General features: G+C 52.3%; 1 protein-coding gene across 2 annotated transcripts in view; it reads right to left on the bottom strand.

The window, feature by feature from the left end:
- LOC119090399 (plectin) overlaps positions 1–6,614 on the bottom strand; it is a 79,056-nt gene that overhangs the window by 43,347 nt on the left and 29,095 nt on the right. The gene's annotated exons all lie outside the window — the stretch shown is intronic.

Below are 6,614 nucleotides of genomic sequence, written 5' to 3'. Positions count from 1 at the left end.
CTCAAAACTTAGTATTAGTCTGTGCTCGCTGACGCCTGCGGCGTGAGTATGTATAGAACACATGTCAAAACGTTGACGTTTTGCTATATGAGGAAGTTGAGCCATAGAATACTGCCAAACATATTAGTTATAATCAGGATGGTTTTTAACACGGGGACAGAAGTACGATGCGAACTATACCATATCAGTGCTGACGTCACAGATCAGTGGTGACACAGGGCTTTTCTAGTGACCCTCAGATTAGTGCTTTTGATATATGTTCTTCAGGCAAGATTCCCTTCACATACTAAACAGTATTAAATACCAAATAACTAGGCCTAGTACTAGGGGTAAGACTTGCAGCTGGCCGCAGCATCTTGCGACGATAAAGCGTCGTGCCATATGAGACAGATGGGCGCGAGTGCTCGCTCGCGTCGATAATGCATGGATTCAGTGCGAGGCTGTGGGCTGCTGTTACTTGTGATCATGTGGTGAGGACCTGGCTGACCAGACGAATGCAGCTGATCGTCGTTTTTTTAGGTAATTGCGTTAAAACGCCCTCCTGGTCAAGAACGGTTGTAGTCTGCGGATACGTGAGTTGTAGCTGCAGAGGTAAACGGGGGACGTTGGAGCGACACATACCAAGGGTTCATCCGGGGCTTCCTGCTGCTGAGAGGGACAGCGGCTTTGAGGTAAGAGGAAGAGCATCACTGGTGTAGTCTCTCACATTGCCTGTTGCACCTCAGAGTTAGCGTACTGATCGGTGGACACGCGTGAGATAAAACGCTTTTAATTCTCATCATATTGCATAAATGAAGATATTAGGGGCGCTCAGAAATGTTGTTTGCATCTGTTGATACCACTGTCGCATGGGTTTTACTCTAAATAGGTGGGATCATGCTAGGAAGGGCGAGTTATGCACCGGTAACGATTATGCAAAGATGGTGAAGGTCGCCAACGCTTCCAGCTGATTGCAAGTTGACGTCACAAAACCCAAGTGCTATTGTCTCCAGGTTCTTGTAGAACCATTTTGTTAGTAAATGTAGGACTACGGGGATCCAATTTTTCAAAATACTTAGGGGTGAGAGAGGGAGGGGGGAGGAAGCTGTGGAGCAAAAAATGACTGAGCCTGCCTCCAAAATGCACTTAAATCAGCTTTTCCCCAGATTTGACGCGCTTTGTTTCCACAGTTGGGAGCTGTGATATAGTATCTCACAACTAGTTTTAGGCGACTAAATCCAAAAATTATGAATAATGAAACATTATGGATGTTAGCGAGCAAACGGGCCGTGGCTGCCGGCGCGGCGGCGGCGGCTCCGCGATGGTGTGAGCGGCCCCTCTGCCGATTGGTCCCCACCATCTGGAGCCCATACACCCACGTGGGTTTATGGGGACACGCGGGCGAGGACGCACGGTCCCTGCCGAGCAGTCCACGTTCAGGCTCCGACGGCGCGGCTCGACGCGAGCCGTGTTCGTGTTTACGACGACGACGACGACGACTTCGGAGTGTGCGACGCCGCCCTTTCAACCCCTCTCTCACCTTTGCCTTGCAACTCCTGGGCTAACAGAGACTCTTCCTTTCCAACGTCTGTTTTCGAACCAAGTCAATGGTCCTCCGGGAAACTAACGAACCCTTTCACACGAACAATGGATAAAAATTGGGTGGAAATGAGCTCCCGAAACGAAAATGTTTGGTGGCTATGCTGCATTTCATTTACTTTGTCTTTGTTTTTGTGGTTGATTGCAACTAGAGTGGTATTGCAATAATTGCTGAATGGTTTGGCTCCAGGTGACAACTTAGACGGCTCAAATTTCGCCGGTGACAGAAAAGACACTTTTTCACCGCTGGCTGTAAGTCCACAGAGCACGGCGTCAGAGATATATCATCCAGTTACCTCGAGTGCTAGTTACGTGCCGTTTCATCAACCCAAGTCAAGTCGTGGCAAGAGCCGAGCATGCTCACAGTGTGTCATTTCACGAAGGAATCTTTACCGGTGGCTGACTGGATGCAGCTACATTTGCAAACCTGCCATTTTTCACAATAAATCCTAAAAAGCCATAATATATCACTATGGGCTGTGCCGAAAGGACGATTCATCTCCAAGGCCGGAGTTGTAGTATTCCCCTCTTGAAACATATATTGCGGGGGGGGGGGGAAGGGCGGTGTTCTGTGGTAGGTTGCGTGCGCCGCACCGCTGCCGGGCCGCCGCTGGATGTTTGTGCGGCGTCGGCTGCCGCTGTCACGCCTCCCTACAAGAGCGAATTTATACTGAGCAGCCCATTGGTCAGCATACGAGCCAGATGATGTTCCACTCGGCGCACGACTCGGCGCGTCATGACTCCGGTACACCCGACATCAACACACACTCCTGTAAGCCACAGAGTTAGGATGAAGCGGGTCACCAGGGCATTAGCGGGATGGTAGGTCCAGTCAGCCACAAGGAACAGCTGTCTCCTCGTACGTGGCTGTGTGCCCCTAACCACGGTACCCTACCTCCACGTTTTAGCTGATGATTATATTTAAATGGGGCAAAGACGGGACCAGATGCAGCGATGATACAGCCAGTTTGGAAGGGATCCCACGAGACCGGCAAATTACATTGGCAAGGGCCCGCTGGATAACAACCCTGGAAGCCCCTCGCCCTTAACTAATCCACACAGACATCATGCATTCGGCACCTGACAACACTCACCCTGAGCATGGACCCCCCCCCCTCCCTGTTTATCTAGCATGTTAACATTACAATTGACACGTCCGTGCGAGTTCGAGTTAAGCTAAATTAAATTTGTCTATCACATTCCACACACCAAATAAAGCCACGCTTAGGCCCTATTTAAAACTTATCAGTTAATTTATCAGCTGTGCACCGATGCAGCTGCTGGGCCGACATCTATTGTCCGGAGCTGGACGGCGACTTGTTTTCTCGCCTGACCTCCAGGGTGACGGCTCTCTATTTGGACGACGCTCCACGCGTCTCGGCTACGGTGGGCGGCCCACCATTCCTACAGCCACGCCCACCGCTGGCAGCTTTCGGCTGCCGCGCACGCGCCTCAGGCAGCACCCCGTCCAGCACGGAGACGTCGACTCCGGCGCTTCTGCGCCCTCGCCTCCTGCCTGTAGGAGTGACCTTTGCAAAGCGCCGCCCCCCGGCGCGTCCCTCAGAGGCCTGGATGCAGACAGTGCATCTGATAGGACGGTAGAGCCCGTCGGTAGACGGCGAGCGCCTAGCATGACTTGCGCTCACGCCTTACGATCTTCACTGCCGGCGCGCTCTGGAGACTCGGCCTGACCGGCCTGTCCGGCGACGCGGTCCCTTGTCGCCCTCTCTATGAGCGTCGATGGCGGGACCTTTATCCGCTCCGAACATCCCGCCACCAAGAGCTCATAAGGCCTGGCGTGCACTACGTCGGAAGAGAACAGGCTGTGTCCTGTTCTCCCCCAAAGCGTTGTACACCAACGGATAGACTCGGCTGCCGCCGTGCATAATCCGGCACCCCGGGCGGAGCCCACTGGTCCTAGGTCATATCATGACCTATGCCTTTTTATGCCGTCACGCCTGAGGTCAAGTGCGAGACAATGAAACGGGAAACGGAAACGAGACAATGAGCGTCTCTTAGTCCAAACGGAGCGAAACCGTGCCTCCGAGTCGCGCTGCTCATCAAACATTGATCTGCGTAAGGGCAGGACTGCGGTCGTCCGGCTCGTCCTCAATGCTGAACATGCCCCACGACAGTGCCATTCTTGGCTTGCTTACCCATTTTGTTGCTGGAATGTGGCAAAAATTAAGGAGAGAGATAAAACATCACACAAACTTACAGTGATTAGGTCATCGTTTGATGGCCAGAGCTTCAAGAACGCTGAATACAAAAATAATGATGTGATAAAAGCAGAAACGACAGCCGCTAAAGCTAGAGAAGACTACACTCATAAAAAACACCTTTGTGGTGGTGGGAGGGGGAAGTTTGGGTTGTCGACAATAACAACGAGCACTGTATTCAGCTCTGTTGTTGGAGACTACCGCATCTCCAGTTCAGATGGCGGTGAATACGACGAACTAGTGAAAGCCGGTGCGTTGGCAAGGGGTCAAACCCGGTACGTCAGGACCATAACCTCTGGGCCTTGCTTTCATGTAACACGACCCAAAAAGACACGACCCAGAGGATGGCTCCTGTTTTACAGAGCGTCAGACCTCAGGCTAGCGAGTGGCTGTGAAGATATTTAGGTATGAATTACAGCTGACAGGGTCCTTATATCATAGGGGACCCAGACGCAATGGTGGTCGTATCATCAGATCAAACACTGGATCTGATGATGCAGGAGGCGTTCACAATTTCCACGATGCAAAATGTAGATAAATCATGATGTTCACAGTCTATGATCATCAAAATTTTCGGCGTCAAAGTTGGCTCCGATCTGTCATGGGCTGTCTCAAGTGTCGTGAAAAAATGCAATAACATCCTCACTTCTCTGTACAAATGCCGTGATTAATTCGTTTCAGATCTTCTTAAACTCATCATTCATGTGTAAGTGTCCCCTCATATCACGTACTGCCTGTGCGTGTGGGGTGGGGCGACCAAGAGTCAACCACATAACATTAAACAAGTAATCAACTGTGCTGCTAGAGTAATTACTGGCTCTAAAAAGCACCACAGCTGTAAGTTTCCTTGGGTGACCGAGGATCGAGGTCAAAGTGGCGCACCGCGGCGGGATCAAAGTGTTAAGGGCGCTGAAAGAGGTAGGTGCGCCTCACGAGGCCCGCGCGCTTTTTGTGCCACGCGCCTCTGTTTCCGCCCGTGAAACGTGCACCTCGGACAGAGGTGGTTCGCTCCTGCTGCACACACCGACTGACTGCCACTCAGTGGGCGTTTTCGCATCGAGCTGCAGTTTGCTGGAACCGCGTGCCATCGTATGTCTGTGATGCCACAACACTGAGCGTGCATGTCCCGCACTGTTTAAGCGCTGCATCGCTCTGTTGGGTGTTAACGTTGTGACTTTGCGGGATTCAGTTGACCTGTGCCCAGCGATGCCTCGTCCCGCGAGTTGGCCCGGAGCGACCGGAGAAGGCCTCTGATGAGGTGAAAGGCAACTATCACCTGGCTGAACCAATCATCACGCGAATACGTGGAGCGCGATGATTGGTGGGACCGGGTGAGGTCAGCGCGGTATGACCCGTGGTGAGGTCGGCCCGAGCGAGAAACCAGGTGGGGGGTGTGTGTCAGGTCATGAGACGAGTATGTTGTTTGATAACAGAGTGACATGAGCTTTGAGTATTTTCGAACCCAGCTTGAGAGATATGTGCCGAGACTCGCAAAAGATGGGACATCCTGAGAGAAGTCACGTGAACCTTACTTTTAGACTGTTTGATGGTCTCAAATGAGCAGATCATCACGAGCTTGGTGTGTACATAGGCTGTACGCATCAGTACGCGGGTCAGTGGAACCAGTGACAAAGGCACGCCTTGCATACTGAGCTGCTGATGAGTGATGATCCTATAAGTTGTGACCCCAGAATGTTTTTAAGGTTTGTTTTGCCGGGAATTTTTGTCCTGGATTTTGCCGCCCCTCATTACGTTCCTGCGAGACGTACTAAAGCTGTAGGGAATAAGCATGCGTGACTGTGGCTACAGTTGGAAATAACCTCACAGGGTGACCTTCCAAAAATTGCCAGGAAAAACTCCCAAGAAAACCGCCGCTTTGACCAGGCTCAAACTTAATCAGGCAGATTCCTGGTATAGAATAAAACCAAACGGCGATATTTCCGTGAAATAAAGATGCGACAACCCCATGCAGCGGCCCAGCTGCCGCTGACTCCATTTGCTGCCAGCCGGGACTGAACAGACTACCGCACATCGACAGGACTGAGGGGCCTGTAAGCGGAGGCAGCGACTCCAACTGGAATTGAGCACAAGCATAGCTTGTTGGTCTTGCCCTGCCACCACCCCTCAAGCGTTCCCACATACGGAGTCATTTTTCCGCAGGCCCACAGGGCCGCCATACGAAAACCCACGCAAATGAGATCCATGAATCGAAGGCTGCAGAACGTTCCCAACCGTATGTTTGGCAACAGTGGTTTGCATGCAATGGTACAGAAGGGCGCCGAACTTCTGGGATGCGTGAGAGCAGTGTCGGCTGGCGTGGCCGCCTACAGTGAAGAAGTGGTTATTGCCGGGGCGATGCCGACACTTATAATACACTGCTCTCCAGCCTGAGGACAATCCTGACTAGGCGCCTCCCTGCGGCTCTGGTCAGGACGCGACGCTATCGACAGACAACCTTCGTAACAAAGGGGAGACGGGTGGCACAAGGTCCAACTGCTCGAGATTGTTGGCCCTATATCGGGCAGCAGCCGCATGACACACTGCCATCACAAGACCTACCGGCGGGGGCAGGTTGCAACATGAAAGGGTCGTCCTGAGCTTCAGCAGAGGCCGCGATAAAATTGTCCTGCAGGTATAAAAAACCGAAGTCTCTCTTCCAGCAGGGCGTCTAACACGTACCTGATGACCGTGAGACCACATGCCTAGGTGCAAAACTATGGGAATGCTATAAGAGCGGGGGGGGGGGGGGGGGCGGGGAACGGCAGGGTGTGCCAATTAAGAGCGTTCTCAAAATGCAGGGGAACCGACTCCATCCAC

Source organism: Pollicipes pollicipes, unplaced genomic scaffold (assembly GCF_011947565.3).
Source record: "Pollicipes pollicipes isolate AB1234 unplaced genomic scaffold, Ppol_2.1 Scaffold_1600;HRSCAF=1878_pilon_pilon_pilon, whole genome shotgun sequence".
Lineage (NCBI taxonomy): Eukaryota > Metazoa > Arthropoda > Thecostraca > Pollicipedomorpha > Pollicipedidae > Pollicipes > Pollicipes pollicipes.
This window is presented reverse-complemented; position numbering and strand designations above follow the sequence as displayed.